Source organism: Phaseolus vulgaris, chromosome 4 (genome assembly GCF_000499845.2).
Source record: "Phaseolus vulgaris cultivar G19833 chromosome 4, P. vulgaris v2.0, whole genome shotgun sequence".
Classification (NCBI taxonomy): Eukaryota; Viridiplantae; Streptophyta; class Magnoliopsida; order Fabales; family Fabaceae; genus Phaseolus; species Phaseolus vulgaris.
The window spans coordinates 4143988-4155025 of record NC_023756.2 but is presented as its reverse complement, the minus strand read 5'-3'; the positions used below and the strand labels follow the sequence as shown (position 1 = coordinate 4155025).

The window sequence follows — 11038 nt, the reverse complement described above, 5'->3', positions numbered from 1 at the left end:
CTTACATTGTGCTCAAGTTTAGCTTTCTTTTACTACTAAATTATTTTGCTTATGAAAAAAAATTGTAAATAGTTGGTTAATAAAAAGAAACATAAACAATAAACAAATCATTATTTCTATATACTTGATGAAAGAAAAGTTGCAGTGTAGAAAATGTGAAAGACGACGGTTAATTTAGCAATAAAATGGTGATTCTTGACCCGTTGTGTATGAACATTAATCTATTCTCTTGATGAATAGATGGCGGCTAAATGATCGTCGTGTTAATGACATAAATAAATGGAAGTTATGGTAATAACTGCCACTTAAAACCTCCCCTACACTCCCAAATACCATACCTGCAAGAGGTATAAAACGATGATTACGGTAATAACCGTCGTTTTATACCCTTTCGAAGGCTCAGCAAAGATGGGGGTATACATGTCGGTTATTGTCATAACTGTCGTTTATACCCTTCCCCATGAGGTATAAATGGCGATTATGGTCATAATCGCCATGTATTCTAAGAATTTTTTTAATACATTTTGTTTAATATGTTTTTTCAACTAAATTAACCTATTCAGTTAAAACTCAGTCAGCCAGATACATAAATTCAAAGAATCAAATTATATATATATTAATAAATATGTATTACATACACTAATACATATTCCTATCTATCTATCTAATTCATATACTATTGAGTAGCTATCGTAGAGTTATAGAAATTAAGGAAATATGTGGTCCAAGCATGTCTCACATATTCTATGTCAGCCAAAGGCAGTGGGTTTTCATCCGTAAAGAGTTCCATTACAAAATAAGGTTCACATTAATTAGTGTTATATATGTTAAAGAATTATAAAGAAAAAATTTAATATTATTACATGCTCCCAATCTGTTTTAATATCTCTTACAATGGTAATCATCCATTGCATGACGTAATAGTCACACTCGTAGTCTCCTGGTTGTCTATTACACTATAATTCTATAGAAATTATAAGTTAATATTGATAAACAATGAAAAGAGGAAGACAAAAATTGCAAACCTTTAAGTTCAACTATGTCAGGTTTTTATAATTTGCACTCGGTCGACCTTCGAGTATGTTATACCCATGCCATGCCCTGATTAATATAAAAAACCGCGTTAGTAGACATTTAAGTAACATACAAGTTTATAGTGTAATTACATCAATTATATGTTTCAGATGTGTGGATGGCTTATTGTGCAATGAACAAAACCACACAACAGTCTTATCAACCGTGGATAACACAAGTAACTGTCACTGACCCCAATATCATCTATGAAAAGAGTTAGTAAATATTTAAAACATGAAATAGTAATACTTGACGACTTATAATTGAACTTACTCATTAATATAAGGGCAATGATAAAAAAAAATCCCTTTTTGCTCAGAGTGTTAGTGATGTATGATTGAGTTTCGGCTTTCTTCGCTTTAATTGGGTTAATATGATAGGAATCCAAGAATCCATAGACATCTTCATTCTCGTCATTAATAGAAACTCTAGAAAAATACCTAGAAGTTATTAGTTAAAGCATAATCAATAATAATTTAACATAAAATAAGTTGAAATATAGGTAAAGATACTTACATAATAAAAAATTGAATTATAGTCATATTAAGATCCTAGTTTTCAGCTGCAAATTCTAACAAATCTGACATATATATGTACAGTGGCATGTTAGTGCCTCTTCCAAAAAAGCTATCATCCCACGGAATCTCCTTAGTCGCTACTTTTAAAGAAGTTATAGGATCATCAATGGGAACCTCATGCTTCTTTTTCGGACTTGGTTTCCGACGAGGTTTCTACAAAATAAAGAACATTTATATTAAATTAGATGTAATACATAAATATAAATTAATATAACAAAATGAAGTTATTACCGAGGGTTTTGGCATAATTCGAACGAGGTATCTGGGTTAGGCTGTGAATGTCTGAAATGCCTCGGCCAGAGTGGTTACCTCATTTGTAGGTAGTGGAACACGAACATCAGTTACTCGTACTTGTTCCACCATTACCTTCACCACATCAGGGGAGAGAGGAACGTTGTGTAAGGTAATGGCCTTTTGATAAACTTTTCCAATGACATCCCCTTCTGACGTTGTAGGAGTTGCACAACTCCCCTATGTGCTTTTGAGATTGAGACTAACAAGCGGCTCAACCGACTCAGCACAAACCTGTTGCGATAGAAAATCCTTTCGCAACTCTAGCCGCATGTGATCATTTCCTTTTTCATCTCCTCCATTAATTCTTGTTGTATCTTCATCATCATTTATGCTTTGCTCTCTAACGGGGGGAGGAGGATGAATGTCGTGGTGCAACTCCGAAATAAATTTTAATTCCAACCACTTTTCCAATTGCACGTACAGGACTAGGGTGCTTAGGTCGTCCAATTGTTTCAACTAGGATATCTTGACAACCTTGAGGTACAAAATTACCTTAGGAGCTTTGCTCAACCAAGGAATCCTGCAACAGACCAAAATCATATAAGTTTTTAATATAATTAATGCTTTAAAATAAATGCCAAAGAGGATAAAAATAACTTACAATTTTTTTCTGAGACTATCTGTGATTGCTCAAAACTATATGTACCTGACTTTTTAATTCGAGCCATCTTCCATTTTTGGCGGCGGGTAGGTGGTGTTCGTTGACCCCTGTATCAATGTCAAAAGCAATCCCATGTCTCGATTGCTCCTTTTCCTACATCAATATTGTTCAAGCTTATGATACCCCTGAACGAGACATTAGGTGCAGGGTCACATGCTTTAATGCAATGTCTTAAGCTTTCTTTCGACGATCCTATTATAAAAGAAATAAACAAAGTGAATAAAATAATATTAAGTAATTATGTTATGATCCATAAATAAAATAATTAAGTAACTTACTTACCGACCACTCTTCAAATTCACGGCTTTAAACAAAAAACGACATGTCTCCTCATCAATATTTGTGTACTTTAAACAAGGATTTTGACCTTTATAACGTCCAAAAACATAATTCATAGTTAGTTGTGACTTAAACTGACGAAATTTAATGACACCTTCGATCTCAGCGGTTCCACATTAGGAATATCAAAATGTGTCTGCAATAAAACATCATGAAATTAAAATTGATCAATTAATATTAAAAATCAATATATGACAACAATAATAATGTATACATACCAGGACATCCTGAACTTTGAAATGAACCAATCCTTGTGCCTTAACCCCTTGTACTCTCCTTTCATTCTCCTTCACCACCACCTAAGCGTACATTTGATGTTAGTCCCTCTGCCTCTATTCCTTCTGTTGTTTCTTTGTTCTATGGTTTCCATTCCACTCCTTCCTAGTCTCCTGAACTCTCTTGTATTTGGGTTTATTTACACTCATCTTCCATGTCCCAATCCAGATAATATTTAGCCTTTTTTTCTAGATCAGCAGCATCTACACACTACAACAACAAAAAAGGTTTTAAGGGAGGTTATTTAGCGGAAGTTAATATAACCCTAGGGATTGATTTAATTAATGGAGGTTTTTTCTAAAACCTCAACAAAATACCGGATGCTTTTTAACCTTAGCTAAATTTCAAAGATTTATTCTAAAACCTCAACAAAATAACAGAGGTTTTTTTAACTTTTGTTAATTTTCAAAGATCTATTCTAAAATCTCAGCAAAATAACGGATGTTTTTTTTAACCTTCGTTAATTTTCAAAGGTTTATTTTAAAACTTTCGCAAAATTATGAAGGTTTTTTTAACTTTTGTTAATTTACAAAGGTTTATTTTAAAACCTTAGTAGAATAATGGAGGTTTTTTTAACCTTCATTAATTTCCAAAGGTTTATTTTGAAACCTCCACAAAATAACGGAGGTTTTTTATAATCTTAATTAATTTCCAAAAATTTATTTTAATCTCTGAAAAATAGTGAAAGTTTTTTTAATCTTCGTTGAGTTATAAATGTTTACTTAATTTTAAATATTTATTTAATCAAAACTTTATATTAATTTTCATTTAATAACTTTATATTATATTAAAATAAATTTATTTATCAATGATTAATATAACTTCCATAATAAATTTAATTAAGAAAAGTTTTTTTAAACTTAAACTTTATTAAATATCAAAAGTCTATTTAACGATGTTTATTTGAAAACCTCTGGAAAAAAGGGTAGAAGTTTATTTGAAAACCTTAGTAAACTATTGTTTTTTATTTTTTCCTTATTTTCTTTTCCTTTCCTCTTCACTTCCGTAGCCCCTAAACCCGCCTTTCATTTCCATCTTCTCTTTTTTTTACTCTTATTTCCGTCCAACTCCCATCGCACATCACTGGACCTTTGCTTCTCCTGCTCCACCACGAAAACGTGCTTCTGCTATTCCAGCACGGAACATGGTAGAATGTTCCGCGATTGGTCATGTGGTGTTTGTGATTTATTTGACGATCTCGGAACCCTAATTTTTCTTATCAGTTTGTTTTTCGTCGTTAGTGCGTCGTTCCCGTCATTCTTTGTGGCTATGGTTTATGATTGAGGTTGTGGTCCGTGCTTCGTGATTCGTCTTGTACCTTCTTTTGTTGTTGTTGTTCCAATTCTCGCAGGGACTTGTCAACCAGCAATTCGTTAACCTTGAAGCTGCGACGGAACATAGTTGCATAGTTTGTGTTTAACGATAATGTTGTAAATTGAAGAGTGTGTGTGTGTGTGGGGTGTGGATCAACTGGGATGGGGAGGGACTAGGAAGATTCATGTTAGTGAACTGAGTACATATTTCCATTCTTTTTTTATTCCTGCTGGCTACTGCCATGCTGTAGAAAATTTTGATTGTATGAATTTGATTCTTTAAAGGTAGGTACATGTATAAAATGAGAAATTAACAGTGTATTTACTGTTCATTTAAAAAGGTTGTGTATGTAACAAACGGAAATGCAGTTTTTTTTTTCAACGCATTCACTCGTTTTGGAGGAGTTGAATTTACTTGAATAGTGTTGTTCATGAATGGTTCATAAGCATTGTATATCCTAAATCACTTGTGGGAGGACTTGCGGTGCAGTTTTGTAGCCGGGGCCCCAATTTTGTTGATTGCAGGTCCATTTCATCAACCACTGAGGCATGGGAATTATCTAGTCTTGCTCACAAGTTACTAGTATTCATGAGCACCTCAAGAACCAACTGGTTCTTTGCTACCAATATGTAGGTAGGGACAATTATACTCAAGTTAATTAATTTGCATATTTATATATATAAATGCCTGAACTCAATTTAAAGGGTTTTGAATTGATGTGCTATTTGAGAGTTTTAGTAAGTATATATAAGGATAGAATTTATCTAGAAATGAAGCATAATTGACAATTGCATATCCTTAACCCGTTGCAGATGACAAGAGGCAAATAGAGGCCTTCCATAATCTGACACGTCTTTTTGAGACAGTCCATGTGGACAACATGAAAATTCTCAGATCACTGATATATGCAAAGGATTATATACTTCCACTTGTGGATGTACAACATCCTAAAATCTCACAAAACCGAACCTCTGTCCTTTCACATTTAATCTGTTTAAAATAAAACGTCTTTTACTCTTCCCCTTCGCTGAAAAATCTTCCACATGCCCCTCTCATCATGATCGTTAGGAAAATTGGAGAAGAAAGAGCTTACTTCCATTATGGTGAACATACTGTAGAATTGGGTTCTGTACCGCATGCAGAATAACAAAAATCCCCTGGAATTTTAATAGGATGTGGTAGTTACAACAACACCATTGCTTTTGAAAGGGCAAATTCTGGCATAGTTGGCCAAGGACGTGCATCTGGTTCTCTTTTCAATCAATTGGGTTCATCAATATGTGAAAAGTTTTCTTATTGTTTGGTACCAGCACTTTCACAATCTAATTCAACTAGCAAACTCAATTTTGTATAAACATATTATATTAAAGATGGAAAAAAAATGATTTGGCTACACAATAAACAATAACCATAATTCTTAACATTTCTATTAACATTATAGATAACTAAATCATACACAACTCTCATTGAGATAAAAACAAAACTTAAATTTGTGGTTCCAGATATTTACCAATTATCCTTGATCCAATGAATCTATAACAATTGGTAATCATATTTTCAGTGTATATAAACAAAGCCATACCCGTGAAGTGCAAACTAGGTCTGAAAGAATAGGCAGACACTAGAACATAGCATGAGGATTCCAACTGTGCTAGTTTTCCCATTTCCAAGTCAAGGGCATGTGATCCCATGTTAACCCTATCACAAAAGCTGGTGGAGAATGGATGCAGAGTCATATTTGTAAACACAGACTTCAACCACAAGAGAGTGGTGAGTTCAATGGTGGATCAATATGATGAAGAATCGCCACTGAAGTTGGTCTCAATCTCAGATGGCTTAGGACCTAATGATGACAGAAACGACGTGGGCAAGCTATGTGATTCTATGGTAATCACCATGCCAGAAGCACTTAAAAAGCTAATAGAGGATAATAATAATATTCATTTGAAAGGTGACAACAGAATCAGGTTCATTGTTGCAGATGTACATGTGGGATGGATATTGAACGTTGCCTGTGAATTGGGAATCAAAGGAGCTCTGTTTTGGCCTGCCTCTGCAACTTTGTTTCATTTGGTAAGCAGTGTTCCAAAGCTCGTTGATGATGGGATCATAGATTCAGATGGTAAGAACACTATCATACTTTTGTTTCTAAAGTCTGGCACCTTATGCTTTTGTTTGGTCCTGTTTTAATAAATACCATGCCCATCTAAAAACATATTTTACTTCTCAATTATGTCATGTTTCATTGCAGGATCCATATTAACTTCAAAAGGAACAATTCAATTATCACCAAGTATGCCAGAGATGGACACAAGAACCCTTTTTTGGTTTCACATGGCTGGACTTATGGATGGTTCTCATTACCTTAATTACTTGGCGCATCACTGTACTCCAGCTTTAAATTTGACCCAATGGTGGCTTTGTGATACTGCACATGAACTTGAACCTCACGTATTAACCCTTGTTCCGAGTCTCCTTCCAATTGGTCCGTTGTTGAGAAGTGATCATCATTACAAAACTAATGTAACTCTAAGATCATTGGGGCAATTCTGGGAAGAAGATCTCTCTTGCATGAGTTGGCTAGATGAACAAGCTCATGGTTCTGTGTTGTATGTTGCCTTTGGTAGTATCACTCTTTTTGACCAAAACCAATTCAATGAACTTGCCCTTGGACTAGACCTCACCAATAGACCTTTTCTTTGGGTTATAAGAGAAGACAATAAAATGGCATACCCTCATCAATTCCAAGGGCATAAGGGTAAGATAGTTAATTGGGCTCCTCAACAAAAAGTTTTAAGTCACCCTGCCATAGCATGTTTTCTCACTCATTGTGGTTGGAATTCTACCATGGAAGGTTTGTCCAATGGGGTACCTTTCTTGTGTTGGCCATACTTTGGAGACCAATCTTACAACAAAACACATATTTGTGATGAGTTAAACGTTGGGTTGGAAATTGACAAAGATCAAAATGGAGTTGTGTCACGCGGGGAGTTGAAAACCAAGGTAGAACAATTATTTAATGATGAGAGCATAAAATTTAGGTATGTGGTGTCGAAGGAGAAATTTATGAACAACATAGCCAAAGGGGGTACATCTTATGAGAACCTGAAGAGGTTCGTGATGGAGATAAAAGAACAAGAGGTTTGTGATGGAGATAAAAGAATAAAAGGTTTGTGAATTATGATTTGTTGAGACCTTAATCTCCTTCCCAGACCCTCGAGCAATCTTCTTTCTCAAGAAATATGTCTTGATGTTAATGTTTTAGTTCTTTCAAAGTAGACTTGGTTGTTGGATAATTGTATAAAGTTGTTATTGTCATGAAATATAAGTCCACTTCTGGTTCTGTATATGGGTTGGGATACCCCTGAAGTATCCCCTTTAATTTTATTTATTCATTGCTAATCAAAAAAACATTGTCATGAAATATGGTGACAACCTATCCTTGTACCTTTAGCTCTTTGACTAGACCCGTCATCTATAAGGTTTCTTTCACTACTTATGTCATGACAATATAGTTTTCTTCAATGATTGACAAAACCGCTAGATTTTGTAGATTGGCCGTAGTACCATATATATTAAACACATAACCTCTGAGATATTTTTTAGTGTCCAGATACTCAGTGTGGTCCAAATTAACATAACACTCTATGGGAAAGTCTCTAACATATCATCTAGCTCCATTATAAATTAAAACTCTTCTAATTGATCATTTGATGTTATGAAGAATCCATTTAAGAGCTTGTCAATATGCTCAATCGGGATTTGATATGAGCATGCTCACGGCATGGGTTGTGTCAGGCGAGTGCAAACCATTGCATACATAAAATAACCAAAAAAAGTTGTATATAGGATACCATCCATATAATTATTTCCCTCACTATCAAGAGATTATTCATCACTTAGTTTATAGTGAGAAGCGAGATGCATGGACACAGGTTTCTAGTTTACCATTTCAAACTTGTCAAGAACTTTCCTTAGGTAGGTCTCCTAGGACACATACAAATGTTACACATAATGTTGTCTAATAATCTCAATCTCCATAATCTTTCTAGGAGCTTCAAAATATTTCATATTAATTTCATTATTCAACTTAACCTTAACCTTGTCAACCTCAAGCATATTATTGCTAACTATCACAATGTCATCAACATACAGTATCAATATTGTGTAGTTTTTTACAAAAAATTTGAAGTATAAGCAAGTATCATACTTGTTACATTCAAAACCAACACTTGCAATGAACTCGTTAAATCATTTATTCAAGTTTGAATCACAATGTGGTAGCATATGGTGCAGTGCAATATATTTTGTAGGAGTACTGCTTAGTCTAAGTTACAAACGGTGTGTGCAAGTATTTATATTTTGTAGGAGTATTGCTTAGTCTAAGTTACAAACGATGTGTGCAAGTATTAACGAACGATGGTTTGGCTCTATACTCTTTATCCTTTGGTTTATATCTTAGTTGTTTAACATTGTATAAGGGTTGAGACACACCTGAAGTGTCCATGAATTAATTCGTTGTTAATAAAAAAAACTAAATCCACATAAACATTAATAATAATTTTTTATTATTTTTATTTTACTATTCTCATATACGTTAGCTAGATTGAGACTAAAGTATACTTATTTAAAATAAAATATAATATTAATGTTTGTTTTATTGTCCCAAAAACAACGTAAGTAAATTTATATTTCTTTTATTATAAGTTTAGTATGCTCTTAAAGATTTTAAAATATTTTAGAATCACCTTATAATTAACTTAACCGACTCATTAGTTTCTCTTGAAGGTGAACATTATTTACGGATAGATAATATAATTGTAGTGGTAACTAATACACTTCATTTTTGCAGTGTAATAAATCAAAGTCTATCAACATTTACTTTATATTAAGTGTAGTGTAATAAATCACTATTCTACCAACATTTACTTTATATTAAGTGTAGTGTAATAAATGACTAGTTCTGTCAACATTTACTTTATATTAAGTGTAATGATTCAGTAATTCTATCAATGATTCATTTACTTTATATTGTAACTAGATTTATGATTGATTCAATTCTGATAACGATTATATAGTTACTAACCTAATTGATTGAATGTTCAATAAGTATTCTATCAAATTTTAGAAAATAATTAATGGTGCTTCCAATATAATCTTTAGATCCTTATAAAACGGTATCTCCAAATAGAAAAAAGAAATGGAAAGTTATAACAGTGATATGCTTGTGAAGCATGATCATTTAATAATATGAAGGAAACATACTATTTTTAATTATGTTTTTAATTAATTGTATTGTAAATTTAGATTTAATGGTCATTATTATATTTATTTTTTTACTTTAGATTATATGTCCTTTATTTATATAAAAGTTACGATGAGATTTTAATAATTTTGTTGGAATAGTTTTATCAACTATCTATTTTTGGGGTTATTTGTTTGGTAATTAGGGAGGAACAATGGAGCATAACTCTACTTAATTGGTGTTCAGAGATGGATCATTGGACATGTAGATCCTGCATTGAAGATAATCTTTCCATCATCATCAAATTAATTGAACAAAATTTACAATGATTCAACAAATTTTACTAAAAATATCATAAAGTAAATTCATTTAGGTTAATTATAGCTTGATCAGTCTCATACTTAACTTATTGTGTTCCCAAATATTTACTTCACAATAACATTAACATAATGGAAGAAAGTGACATGTAAACGTTTTTCAGTTAATATAATCTTTTCTTCCTCTCTTTTTTGGGTAAAAATTTAGACTCAGAGGGAAAAGTTTCAAACTCAAATATCACTTCTAAATAATTTTATTTTTTTTAAGGAAATGCTTAGGAGTTGCAACTACCTGTTCTTATATATGCTTTAAATTTGTAATAAAATATGTTGTGTCATTCAAATTTATAAGAGAAAATTGAATGTATCTCCGGTTGGAAAAACCAAATACCATATTATAGAGTAAGTGGACTTTAAATCTAACTCAACCTCATAAAACCGGCTCATGAGGTTGAGGTTTGCACCCACTTATATACAATGAAATGTCCTCATCTCTAGTCGATGTGGGATCTCCAACAAGAAACTAATTTAGAAACTAAAATATTTTTTAGTTTCTAAAATGGTCTCTAATTTAGTTACTATTGCAACTAATTATTTTGATATCTAAAAATTGGTTTCTATTTCATGATTGTCTTGTAGTGATATCTGCAATCTATCTGATCTTTTGATATGCAGTATTCCAATTTGATCATGTTCTTCCCAACTTGGTCTCGCAGGAAGTGATATCGAATTAGATATCAATTCAGAAATTATTTAATAAGAAACTAATTTAGAAATCAATTTTTTTTTAATTTTTAAAATGGTGTCTAATTTAGTCACTATAACAATTAATTAATTATCTTTTATCTTTAAAATTAGTTTGTATTCAATTATACAAGTTAACCATACAAGTGAAGTTGAAACCATATATATGTCAAGGCCAATCGAAGATTAGATATTC

At 32.5% G+C, this 11038-nt stretch overlaps 1 pseudogene; it reads left to right on the top strand.

Moving 5' to 3' along the window:
* The first annotated feature begins 6101 nt into the window (after positions 1-6101).
* LOC137836962 (UDP-glycosyltransferase 83A1-like) lies at positions 6102-7847 on the top strand (annotated as a pseudogene).
* Positions 7848-11038: the final 3191 nt, after the last annotated feature.